Consider the following 14349-nt stretch of genomic DNA (forward strand, 5'->3'; position numbering starts at 1 on the left):
ATGACAGAGTCCTCAAGGGAATATCAGAAGGAGGGAGAAAAGCACTTTCTCATCTACAGGGACCATATCCGAGAAAAGTTAAGTTCTCTCAGTGAGGGTTTCAATGGTGCAAAAGCAGCAGACTAGAAGGCAACATTATGAAACTGCTTGACAGTCTAGTGAGTTGGCAACAACCAAAGATGTATGACTGAGAAGCATGCGGTAAGGTATGCAGAGCATGTTGTATGCAGAGCATGCTGTATGCAGAGCATGCTGTATGTAGAGCATGTTGTATGCAGAGCATGCTGTATGCAGAGCATGTTGTATGCAGAGCATGCTGAATGCAGAGCATGCTGAATGCAGAGCATGCTGTATGCAGAGCATGTTGTATGCAGAGCATGCTGTATGTAGAGCATGTTGTATGCAGAGCATGCTGAATGCAGAGCATGCTGTATGCAGAGCATGTTGTATGCAGAGCATGCTGTATGCAGAGCATGCTGTATGTAGAGCATGCTGCAAGGTAAGCAGAGCGTGTTGCATGGCGTTTAACATTTCTCAGAAATTCCATGACCAGAGCTAGAGTGCTTCATGCATGCTTGCATGGGGTTTTAATATCTACATAATATTTACCTTACATTCATAACTCATGATTCATTTTTGTTTTGAAGATATTTTTGCCATATTTTGCGATATTGTTAAAAATATATTGCAAGGAATACATATATATTTTTATATAAGTAAGACAAATAACCTCCATTATCATAATGTTTGTGTAGGCATACATGTATATGATTACAAATGCAAGTTATGAAAGTAATGAGGTGTTGTTATTGTCATTTGTTATTTCTCAAGTTGAGGAGAAAGTGGCAGATGCATGCGTTGAGGTGGCTGACTCATAGCATGAGGTTGCTGCCTCAAGAGTTGCGCTTGCTGTAAGGGTTGCGGATGCGCAGTAGCAGGTTCCTGAGGAACGAGTTAAGGTTCCTGAGGTGTGAGCTGCGAGAGTTGAGATAGCGGCTGCGCAGAACGCAGTTCTTGTCTCGCGAGTTGAGGTTCCTGAGGAGCTAGCCTAAGCTGCAGCGAGTGCTGAGGTGGCTGCCTCATTGATGGAAGAGGTTGTCGTACCTCAAGAGATTGTTGCCTCGCTGGTGGAACCGCAAGCGGAAGCGGAGGAAGTAAGGCATAAGACTCCTGCTCCCATTGCTGAGGTTGCCTTAAGGAAGGTTAAGGTTGCTGCACAACGCTGGTAACTGGCAACTCAGAACGCGGTAAGGTAGCCTGAGGAACCTCAACTTCGTACGCCTGGCAGACTGGACTGCGGTGAGGCGGAGCTCTCGCAGGAGGAGGCGGAGGTTGCTGCACACCGCTGGTAACTGGCAACTCAGAACGCGGAAAGGTAGCCTGAGGAACCTCAACTTCGTACGCCTGGCAGACTGGACTGCGGAGAGGCGGAGCGTTCGCAGGAGGAGGTGTAACCTTCTCAGCCTGAAACTCACGCATTAAGACCCCAAGCTGCGACTGCATGGACTGCAGCAAAGTCGTCTTGGGATCAACAGACGATAAGGTCTGTTGTGGCATCGCCTTACCTCTCTTAGGAGGTGTGCAGTCACCTGAGACTGAGGAGAGTCAGAGCTAACCCAATGACTGCATCCGGGTTGTTGAACTCTAACTTCGTACGTCTGGCATAGGTCTGGACTTTACGTTTAAGAGGTCTTGAGACCTGAGACCAGCGTTTTCTCCCCGAAATTTCTTCTGCAGACGAGCAAAATAAGGGCTCAATCGTCTGCGGGTGGGAGTGACGGTCTCTTAAGACATGCCCGCAACCACCGAGGATACTTCTGTGCGCCGATCAAGGCCTGCCGAACCCTTTTGCCCTTCGACATTGCTTCTCCCCTGGGCTTGGGAGCTTGCAAGAGGTCCCGGACTGGGAGGACGACTGGCACGCACAGAAGTACCCTCACGCACAACACTGACACACTTTGCGCTAATCACTTATCACTTTTGATTTTCTGTTTGCACTTATTTCACTGAACTCGAAACTTTAAGTGGTTTGTACCTGAAACACGCAATTCTATCCTTTCTCAAAAGTTAGTAATTGCGAAAACAGAATTACAATGTAACAGAAAAATCTAATGAAAGATAAATAATTCAGTGGCTGGAAAGAGACTAAACACTAGATCAAATAAACTACGTTTAAAATCTCTCACCGCATAAAACTTGAGAACAAGAAAAACTCTAGAAACGTTTACCTTCTTCCCCTAAAGAGACTAGGGAGAAGAGCAAAAACGATAACAACGTTACTCGCTTGAACGAAACGTTTATCCTCCTCTTTCTCCCTCCGTCTCTATCTCTCTCTCTCTCTCTCTCTCTCTTGACTTAGAACCTGAGAGAAGAGCCCAATCATATATATCGTTAAAACATATTATTGTTAAAGGAAAATATTTCCCAAAATGAAAAGTTCCTTTGTAGAATTAAAACCATTAAGTTAAGAAAGAATGAACAAAACGCTAGACACGGTTACTCTTACTGCAACGTGACACCGTGAAAATTCTCTCTCTATCGTAACGATAGAGCGCAAGTTGAACGTTCTGAAACGTCAACAACTGCAGAGACAAAACAAAACGTTAGTTCAACTTTGAAAACAGTACGAGACTATCAAAGAAATTCTTTCAAAAACATTAAAATAGCATAATATGTTAACAGGTAAAACCGAAATGACGGGCTCAATGTTAATTAACTTCGGTACAAGAAAAGACCGCCTACCATTAGGAAAGGTCGAATATAAACAAATATAAAAATTAATTTTAATAATTTTATAATAAAAGGAAGTTAATCGAAGAGGCCTATAAAAGGCGGAGAGATATAAAATAAATCTATAACTTTTGTTAAGCAAAATTAAGAAAGAGAGTCTATACTCTCTTAGACACCAACACTTCCGTATAAGGGAAGGGTCGGCCATTAAAGGTGAAAGAGAGTTCATACTCTCTTCGTCACCATAATTAAAATAATTCCAAAAGCTAACTAAGCTAATATAGAAGTTTCTAGTATAGCGAATAGCTGCAAATTTTAGAGAAATACTTCACCAAACCGTGAACAATACTCCAAAATCATAAGCGTATCCAAGAACGTCTTGCCGGAAGCACGACAGAGGAAAAAGTGAGGTGGCGTCAACAACAAGTACTGTAGTACCTGGCCACAGGTGGCGCTTGTGAGTACACCCCCTTCTAGTATAGGGATAGCTGGCGTATCCCTCCCGTAGAATTCTGTCGGGCAACGGAGTTGACAGCTACATGATTATCGGGTAAGTTTAATATTGAAAATGAATTAATAATTCTAAAATATCCTCTATTCCAATCACCAAATTCATCAGTACTTACAATACTCATCTTCTCTTATGTCTGTTTACACATTTCCTCATATCCATCTTCTACTGTATGTTCCACAGGGAATAACCATACGAAATGGAAGACTAGCAGCTTCACGGCAGCAACCCTGTGAAAGTAGAAAATTCCAATTTAATGATTAGGTTACACTAATGGGTGTGAACAGGGGCCATTCTGTACAGATTTGTGACTATGTATGTAATTAGGCCGCCATACAGTGAATATAATGTTGGCACAATAAGATATAATGATGACTAATGAGTATTATGAAAAACTAAAAGCAAAGTAGTGCTATGGGTTGTGACAGCACGTGCATTCACAGAATGATTCAAAATACCAGACTTGCAATGCCAAGATGGTTCTTAAATGAGGCATGTATTCAAGAGTAAAAAAAACTCTCCTATAAACTATAAAATATTGCCATTGTTTTACATGTTTCACAAAAACAAAAGTAGAAACTGATATTTTCAAATGTTAGTAAGGCAAGTGTGCACTTTTCACACTCCCCAAGAGAGATTAGTTCACCAAATGTTCAGCTTGGCTTCACAAGGCACCAGAAGAGTTGGAAGACCCAGGCTACATGGCTGAGGACTATGAAGCGCAAAGTAGGAGATGATGAATGGAGTAGTATTGAATTAAAAGCTCAAGATAGAGACGATTGGCGAGATCTAACCGAGGCCCTTTGCGTCAATGGGCGTAGGAGGAGATGATGATGATGATGAGCAAGGCTAGAGCAGTTGGATTGGGATTTACTTCAAATACAGACCCAAAAATACAGTATTACACAAGGGAGACACACTCCAGTCTAGTTAACATTTCTTTCCCAATCACACATCTAAAATTTCCCAAAATTTAAAACAACGCATACAAAGATGTCATCATACAGCAGCAACAAATGCTTTGCCACTTGAAGACTCAAAACAAAGGAAACACAAGATGGAGGACATGTTATTAGTAATGAATATCAAGGAAACATAGCGGCAGAATTTAGTATCTTAATGAAAAAGAAATAAAAGGCAATAGGACAATTATACGAGACCCCATCTGGTGCCGTCATGCAACCTACAGGAAACGCCTGCATGCTGTACAACATCTCTTAAGACAATTGCTTCTTGATGCAAAAAGAAAGGATTTAAAACTACTAAAAAAGCAACACCAAGGCCAGCAACTGAACCCAAGGATACCAAATTATACCAAAGGAAATTCCAAAAAATTAGAACAAATAAGCTGTTTAACTGAAAGAGTTCTAGACATATAAATACTGTATCATAAACTACAAATAGGAAGGCCACTAGGCATTGACAAGTTAAGAAACATTGGACAGGAATATGAAAGAAGAGAGCCAAGCTTGGTCCTGATGGGATGCACATAGAAAATTCCTGCCTCACGGGATCATAAATTAAGTACTGTATCACCCATTTAAATCAATTCCATATAAAAAGTTTCGATTGTACATCACTTTTCTTCAAGTATTATATACAAAAACACATTCCATTTTATACGGTTTTACACAACCTTAAGTGGGTTTCTATAGTACAACAATGAAGTACTGAATTATTACTAGCCAAGCTACAACCATAGTTTGAAAAGCTGCTACAAGCATAAGAGCTCTAACTAGGAAAGTAGCCCAGAGAGGAAAGGAAGTAAGGGAATGGGAATAGCATATAAACTGAAAAACCGGTAAAAGTAATGGCTTAAAAAAAATTGATAGGTAAACTGGTTTTCATAAAATGAAGGTAGGTTGTATGGAACAAGTCACAGCGCTAGTCTCATCTCTTAGAATAAGTTAACGACATGTAATAAGGTATTATGGCTAGACCTTCAAAGCAAACATCTAAGAATTTTTAATGTTTCTCCTACTACAGAAAACAAACTAAAATGGATTTTTCAAGTAGGTAGAGAGTAGATATTGATGAACAGTTCCAAGTGGGATTATCAGAGATTTTATCGAATGATTTAATGAGCTCGAAGACAAAGATCAAAAAATCATCCTGGCATATTAGTAACAGCAAAGTCTCCATCAAAACTGATGCTTAAGCTCCAATGAACAGTTTTCTTTGATGCAGCAGATGCAATACTTTAAAGAGATAAAAACAATACAACGAACAAGAAATGCAGCCATTTCTCGTCCACTACCGGACATAGGCCTCAAGACATCAATTCACGTCTGGCGATCGGCCAGTTTTCATCACAACGCTGGCCAGTGCAGATCGGTAATGGGAGATTTTCGTCTGAACGCTCACAGCAAACCAACCTACTATGGCAGGCCCTGACTAATACAGCCTTTCTGATCGTGGCAACACGCAAACCCTTTCACCACATTAAGGTATCTCCACCCTCAAAGGGATAAAAGCAAAATATATTATTATTATTAATTGCTAAGCTACAACCCTAGTTGGAAAAGCAAGATACTATAAACCCAGGGGCCCCAACAAGGAAAATAGCCCAATAAGGAAAGGAAACTATAAAAAATTAAATATCTCAAAAACAGTAACATTGAAATAAATATTTCCTGTATAAACTAAAAATACTTTAACAAAACAGGACGAAGAGAGATAAGACAGAATAGTGTGCCCGAGTGTACCCCCAAGCAAGAGAACTCTAACCCAAGACAGTGGAAGACCATGGTACAGAAGCTATGGCACTACCCAAGACTAGAGAACAATGGTTTGAATTTCGAGCGTCCTCCTAGAAGAGCTGCCTACCAAAGCTAAAAGAGTCTCTTCTACCCTTACCAAGAGGAAAGTAACCACTGGACAATTGCAGTGCAGTAGCTAACCCTTTGGGTGAAGAAGAATTGTTTGGTAATCTCAAGTGTTGTCAGGTGTATGAGGATAGAGGAGAATCTGAAAAGAATAGGCCTGACTATTCGGTGTAAGTGTAGGCAAAGGGAAAGAACCGTGACCAGAGAGAAGGATCCAATGTAGTACTGTCTTGGCAGTCAAAGGACCCCATAACTCTCTAGCGGTAGTATCTCAACGGGTGGCTGGTGGTGCCATTACAGCTAGTTTATTTATTAGTTTGGATATACGACAGAACAATACCATACTATAGCACTAGAGTATTATTACTAGCTAAGCTACAAGCCTGGTTGAAAAAGCAAGATGCAATAAGCCCAAGGGCTCCAAAAGGGAAAAATATCCCAATAAGGAAAGTAAATATGGAAATAAACTACATGAGAAGTAATGAACAATGAATATAAAATAAAGCATCAGCCTCTTGAAGTAGGGAATCGAAATAGCACTAACCGGAAAAGGATTCAACCAATCCTAAAAAAAAGGGACCGCTTGGCCAGGGCTCCAGCTTCCCGTTGAGATAATACCGCTGGTGTTATTGGGTCGGGTAGTTTGTAGCGCTACGGCCAAGCGTCCTAATTTGCTTATTATCGCTCCGACTGTTATCTTGTATAGAATAAAAACGTTTGGAAATGGTCTACGGATCTTAAATATGTGCTTAAACGCACACTTTTATGTTTTTTGCCGAAAACCCTAAATTACCTGAAAATTTGTGGCTCGAGTTCTTACTCCGGCCACGAATCTTCTCGCTCCCGTAGTAGGTAAGGGGGGGGGGGGGGCGAAGCCCTCCTGGGTAAGGATACGGCTTTTAGCATAGGTTAGGTGGGTTTTTTAAGTTAGCTTCTCCCGCCAAAATCGTTTTTAGAACGACGGCCACAGTTCAGAATATTCCAGTTTTCTACGAACTCGATTTTAGAATGAAGGCCACATTCCACCCCACTTTATAATAGTCCCATTTTCTATGAATGAAAACGAATCTGGCCGTCACCCTACAAAGGCTCCATTGGGTCTTTTGAATGGCCAGACAGTACTACATTGGATCCCTTTCTCTGATTACGGCTCATTTTTCCCTTGCTTATGATAAATTTATCATTTTTACCATATTTACCTTCTTTATCTGATGTCAGCTTGTCAAGACAAAAGCAATTCCATCACTAGATACATATGAGCCAATACGGACAAGAGAGCGTCATGCCCACCACCAATATAGATCAAACATATTGAATCCAATCAGATGACCACTTCTCCGACAATCACCTTCACTAACAACAACACGTGACCTGACGTCACTGTGACATCATGTAAACTACTTGTTTCTTCACTAATCCCAATATTGCCTATTTACTTATGTCTACGTAATTCACTCACGTTATAAGATATTTCAGGAATTGTATGCAAAGATATCCAATTAAGCTGTCCAACCACGGACCTATACTGTTAGTTCCTTCTGACTTAGTATTCTGTTACCAGTATATTGTCTAGCTTCTGATTCCTTCACAGAGTTGACATATTTCCATTAATTGATATTTGTCCTCCTTCCATTCTGCTCTACCATTACTCTTATGTACGGTACTTGAAACTTTTACTTTCTTGTTCACCCACTTTAAATTTCTCTCTTAGCCTTCCAATTGTCTTTTCCATAAACCAATCCAATCTCCTTCAATTGGTGGTTTCAAATATACTTTTCTCTGTATTTGATCACCCTGCAAATATGCTGTTTTCACATCTAACGTATAACAATTCCTTTTATCTTTTTTTGTAGGAGCATCTTTTTCCCAGTTCGGCATTTTTTCTTCTAAGCGTCTAGCAACCAACCTGGCCTTACATATCTTTTCACCCCTTTTAACCTTCTCAGTGAATATCCACCTTCTGGTTAAAGCTTTTTGCACAGTATCATCCACCTCATATACATTGTTTTCTCTGCAACTCTGTAATTCCTTTTCCTTAGCCTCTAACACCTGCTTATTCTCAAAACCTAACAAAACCTCTCCTTCCTACCCAATTTTTTCAATATTCCTGTAATCTGTCAGGATTATCACTCTTTGCCACCAGTAGAAGAATCCTGTACATTGCATGCACCTCTCGAGTATTTATTAGATCTTTTACCAGCCAAACTTAAAACTGACCTTTCTTCTATTTGAAGGGTGTCCTTATTTACTGCTCTAACCCTGTTCCATTTTCTCAACTTAGGTCATTCTTCTGTCAAGTCTTCCTCCACTTTTTCATCATCTCTCTCTATTCTCTACCCTCTTATTCCCGATAATCACTTCTGTCTCATGTATGTTACATCGTTCATACGGTTGTCCCTATTTCCATTAACCTCTGACAATCCTTCTTTTTCTGTTACTTTACCCGAGCTCTTGTAATGTGTATCCTAAACATCTCTCTCAATGAACTACCATGTTTTACTATGACTGTCTAACCTGACACTCCTACTACCTCAGCAGGCCCTCCCCATTCTCTTTCATCCTCTCTATTATAAAACTCTTCATCTCCAACAACTACCTCCACAAGTTTATGTTCTCTTACCTTTCTATTTAAAGCAATTCTTAGTTTGCTGCAAGACTCATTTTTGATGAAAGCCTGTCTAGCCTTGTGTACTGCATTTAAAGTACTGTACCCCTTACTACCCCTTCTTCTGCCCTTATCTCTCAACTAGCGGGATTTGAAGTCTCTTCCCCTACTAAGTTTGGTACCCCTTACTACCCCTTCTCCTGCACTTATCTCTAAACTAGCTGGATTTGAAGTCTCTTCCCCTACTAAGTTTGGTACCCCTTACTACCCCTTCTCCTGCACCTATCTCTAAACTAGCTGGATTTGAAGTCTCTTCCCCTACTAAGTTTGGTAGAGCAGGATTTCTACCACAAAAACTAGCTGGTTAGGCAAAAGTCCTACCTTATTTACTAAACAGTTTCTTGCACATACCACCCATCTCAAAGCTATTGGCCAACTCACATCTTCCTCGGACTTCTTTTTAGGATCCCAACTGTTTTCTCGAACAATCCATTGCTCCGTGGCAATTCTGCTGTTGCTGCCAACAATTTTATATTCCACATTCCAGTCATTCTTCTCATTTTATCATTCTGGAACTCTTCACCATTATCAGAAAGTATTTTACATGGTGCTCCAAAAATGTGACCCACCCATCAATAAAGGTTCTTATGATAGTTTCTGGCCTTTTGTCATTAATCCAGTATTATTATTACTTGCTAAGCTACAATCTTAGTTGGAAAAGCAAAATGCTATAATCCCAGGGGCTCCAACCGGGAAAATAGCCCAGTAAGGAAAGGAAATGGGGAAAAATAAAATATTTTAAAAGAGTAACAACATTAAAATACAATATTGACTCACATTCTAACCTCATTTAGAGTATAGGAAGATGGTACGACGAAGTCAGGATTGAGGAATGCCAGAAAACTGACTGGGGGATGAAGCCATCGTGTTGGTCTTGATTACGACAAGAACATCCGGCCCCATTGTGATGATGAACTGTAGAAGCATTGCCATGATTGCCTCCCTAAAGAATGAAAAGTATATAAGTAAAACTTTAATGCATAAATCAAAACTAATAGATGAAGTACAATTTACAATACTGTATATTGTATTGTAATTAACATGCTAGCTGTTTATACAGGAAAAATATTTATTACTGAATGATAATGAGATCACAAAGAACAAAATACTGTTATGAGTAACCATATCGAAGTGGACAAATTATAGCCATGATGTCTCTACCAGATATATATGTCAAAATATAGTAAAAGAAAAACTTTGTGGATGTCACAGGTGGTTTTAAATTCATGTCAAAATTTATTTCCACAATTCTATTGAATCCAATCAGATGACCACTTCTCCGACAATCACCTTCACTAACAAAAACACGTGACCTGACGTCACTGTGACATCATGTAAACTACTTGTTTCTTCACTAATCCCAATATTGCCTATTTACTTATGCCTACGTAATTCACTCACGTTATAAGATATTTCAGGAATTGTATGCAAAGATATCCAATTAAGCTGTCCAACCACGGACCTATACTGTTAGTTCCTTCTGACTTAGTATTCTGTTACCAGTATATTGTCTAGCTTCTGATTCCTTCACAGAGTTGACATATTTCCATTAATTGATATTTGTCCTCCTTCCATTCTGCTCTACCATTACTCTTATGTACGGTACTTGAAACTTTTACTTTCTTGTTCACCCACTTTAAATTTCTCTCTTAGCCTTCCAATTGCCTTTTCCATAAACCAATCCAATCTCCTTCAATTGGTGGTTTCAAATATACTTTTCTCTGTATTTGATCACCCTGCAAATATGCTGTTTTCACATCTAACGTATAACAATTCCTTTTATCTTTTTTTGTAGGAGCATCTTTTTTCCCAGTTCGGCATTTTTTCTTCTAAGCGTCTAGCAACCAACCTGGCCTTACATATCTTTTCACCCCTTTTAACCTTCTCAGTGAATATCCACCTTCTGGTTAAAGCTTTTTGCACAGTATCATCCACCTCATATACTGTACATTGTTTTCTCTGCAACTCTGTAATTCCTTTTCCTTAGCCTCTAACACCTGCTTATTCTCAAAACCTAACAAAACCTCTCCTTCCTACCCAATTTTTTCAATATTCCTGTAATCTGTCAGGATTATCACTCTTTGCCACCAGTAGAAGAATCCTGTACATTGCATGCACCTCTCGAGTATTTATTAGATCTTTTACCAGCCAAACTTAAAACTGACCTTTCTTCTATTTGAAGGGTGTCCTTATTTACTGCTCTAACCCTGTTCCATTTTCTCAACTTAGGTCATTCTTCTGTCAAGTCTTCCTCCACTTTTTCATCATCTCTCTCTATTCTCTACCCTCTTATTCCCGATAATCACTTGTCTCATGTATGTTACATCGTTCATACGGTTGTCCCTATTTCCATTAACCTCTGACAATCCTTCTTTTTCTGTTACTTTACCCGAGCTCTTGTAATGTGTATCCTAAACATCTCTCTCAATGAACTACCATGTTTTACTATGACTGTCTAACCTGACACTCCTACTACCTCAGCAGGCCCTCCCCATTCTCTTTCATCCTCTCTATTATAAAACTTCATCTCCAACAACTACCTCCACAAGTTTATGTTCTCTTACCTTTCTATTTAAAGCAATTCTTAGTTTGCTGCAAGACTCATTTTTGATGAAAGCCTGTCTAGCCTTGTGTACTACATTTAAAGTACTGTACCCCTTACTACCCCTTCTTCTGCCCTTATCTCTCAACTAGCTGGATTTGAAGTCTCTTCCCCTACTAAGTTTGGTACCCCTTACTACCCCTTCTCCTGCACTTATCTCTAAACTAGCTGGATTTGAAGTCTCTTCCCCTACTAAGTTTGGTACCCCTTACTACCCCTTCTCCTGCACTTATCTCTAAACTAGCTGGATTTTAAGTCTCTTCCCCTACTAAGTTTGGTACCCCTTACTACCCCTTCTTCTGCCCTTATCTCTCAACTAGCTGGATTTGAAGTCTCTTCCCCTACTAAGTTTGGTAGAGCAGGATTTCTACCACAAAAACTAGCTGGTTAGGCAAAAGTCCTACCTTATTTACTAAACAGTTTCTTGCACATACCACCCATCTCAAAGCTATTGGCCAACTCACATCTTCCTCAGACTTCTTTTTAGGATCCCAACTGTTTTCTCGAACAATCCATTGCTCCATGGCAATTCTGCTGTTGCTGCCAACAATTTTATATTCCACATTCCAGTCATTCTTCTCATTTTATCATTCTGGAACTCTTCACCATTATCAGAAAGTATTTTACATGGTGCTCCAAAAATGTGACCCACCCATCAATAAAGGTTCTTATGATAGTTTCTGGCCTTTTGTCATTAATCCAGTATTATTATTACTTGCTAAGCTACAATCTTAGTTGGAAAAGCAAAATGCTATAATCCCAGGGGCTCCAACAGGGAAAATAGCCCAGTAAGGAAACAGGGAAAAATAAAATATTTTAAAAGAGTAACAACATTAAAATACAATATTGACTCACATTCTAACCTCATTTAGAGTATAGGAAGATGGTACGACGAAGTCAGGATTGAGGAATGCCAGAAAACTGACTGGGGGATGAAGCCATCGTGTTGGTCTTGATTACGACACGAACATCCGGCCCCATTGTGATGATGAACTGTAGAAGCATTGCCATGATTGCCTCCCTAAAGAATGAAAAGTATATAAGTAAAACTTTAATGCATAAATCAAAACTAATAGATGAAGTACAATTTACAATACTGTATATTGTATTGTAATTAACATACTAGCTGTTTATACAAGAAAAATATTTATTACTGAATGATAATGAGATCACAAAGAACAAAATACTGTTATGAGTAACCATATCGAAGTGGACAAATTATAGCCAAGATGTCTCTACCAGATATATATGTCAAAATATAGTAAAAGAAAAACTTTGTGGATGTCACAGGTGGTTTTAAATTCATGTCAAAATTTATTCCCACAATTCTTTAAAACACAATAATTGTCACAAGGCTTTTAACATTTTTTATGTTATGGTTATTTTTACTCTTGATACATACAAAAACACAAAATTCTAAATTATTCAGATAACTTCAGTATACCATATGTCCTCTGACTCCAAGGTTGAAAATATTATGCATTCTGCACATTGAATATCACAAATTCTAAAATTAATTAGTATTTTTCCTAGCTATAAAAAACCAAGTCCTTTAGTATTGGGTATGATTTCGGCTAAAGCTGGAAACGCCTGCTGCAGAAATTAACAAGGTGCTGGCAGTAGCGCCAATGGTAGTTGCCTGTAGGAGGCAGGGAGAGCATTATATCCTGCCTCATCCTCCCCTGTTTTTGGGAGGTCTTCGGCAAAAGGTCTGGACCACCTCTACTGGTCCTTTGTAGGTTCAAGGGCCATTACAGCGTTGTCTCACTCTCTCCTGCAACTGCATCGGTTCTGCAGCCGTAGCCGTAGGATGGGGCTGCTAAAAGGTAGCGGGTCTCCTGTAGGAGGAGACCCAACTAGCCTTATCCCACTCCTCCACTTCAAGTGGAGTACTGTACTTCTCCAGAATACTGGGTTTTCCTGGATGCAACTTGTCTAGCGACTTTGACAATACCTGCGTACCTGCATTTTAGTATCCAGTTTCTCCACAGGTAGGCCCACTGGTGCAATAAAAACTCCACTGCTTTCAGCCCCTAAAGAACTAACTCATATAGAGCATTTTAGGATCAATTAGATCTCTAGATATCACAAAATATGACATAGTACCGGACCACTGGTCAATCCAGGAAGTCGCCTGCAAGGCTGACATTGCGGCTGCTTCCATACAAATGGCTTCCATCCCAGCGAAAGATGACTACTCTTCCTTAGGCTCGTTCAAAGTCGGCTCCAAGGGCATTACTCGACAGGCTCCTGCGATTCAGTGCCTCGGTTGCTTTTCAGCCACTGATTGAGGTGGGGCCGTTGTACCACAAGTCGAAAAAGCGCGTCTCTTGGAGACAGACAAGTGTTCTTCCTTCAGGAATACATGGCTTTCCTATCCCTCACCTATTTGCCTCTAAAATGAAGGGGTGGAGATGTGGATTAGCAATTACCGATCTTGGTGCCTCTTCAAGAGGTTTGGGGTCGTTGTAAACATCGTGAAGACTGTGCAATGAGTGCATTTGGTACTGTAAGCCAATAATTTTAGCCTTCTAGAAGTGTTAAAAACAACATAGAAGTAATATAAAATTAAGATGAAATATTTTAAGAAAACTAGAAAAATTACAACAATATTAATAATTTAACAGAATTATGTAGTTATCAGAATAGGATTACAAGGATTACTGGACACCCCCCTTATGTGCCACTCTCTCTGGGGTAATCTGCTTATCTGAGCGATAAACTTTTTTAATGGGAGTGTGTCTGTACTTTCCCCTGAACCTTGGTGCTTTCAGTGGGGATAATAGCATCTGTGCCCTTGCCCTAGAGCATAGAGGGTGAGCTGTGTCCCTCATACACTTAAAACTGTCCTCCCCTAACTGCTAAGTGAAGATATGAAGTTCTGATGGGTGCCTCTTGCTTGCACATCCAGGATCTTCCAATGGTGTGAGGAAAGGGACTGGATGTGCGCATGATGGAGAAGTGCCTCTATGCTCTTCTGGGAGGCTCATCATCAATACGTCGTTTTCTCCTAGCA

General features: G+C 39.9%; 1 long non-coding RNA gene across 1 annotated transcript in view; it reads right to left on the bottom strand.

Annotated features, from left to right (window-relative positions):
- Positions 1-14349, bottom strand: part of LOC137650152 (uncharacterized) — a 407979-nt gene that overhangs the window by 378828 nt on the left and 14802 nt on the right. The window contains exons 2-3 of the long non-coding RNA XR_011045931.1: positions 12189-12354; positions 9517-9674 (exon numbers count right to left, since the gene is read on the bottom strand). This is a non-coding gene — a long non-coding RNA (uncharacterized lncRNA). The remainder of the gene's footprint in view (positions 1-9516; positions 9675-12188; positions 12355-14349) is intronic.

The sequence above is a fragment of the Palaemon carinicauda genome, chromosome 11 (assembly GCF_036898095.1).
Source record: "Palaemon carinicauda isolate YSFRI2023 chromosome 11, ASM3689809v2, whole genome shotgun sequence".
Lineage (NCBI taxonomy): Eukaryota > Metazoa > Arthropoda > Malacostraca > Decapoda > Palaemonidae > Palaemon > Palaemon carinicauda.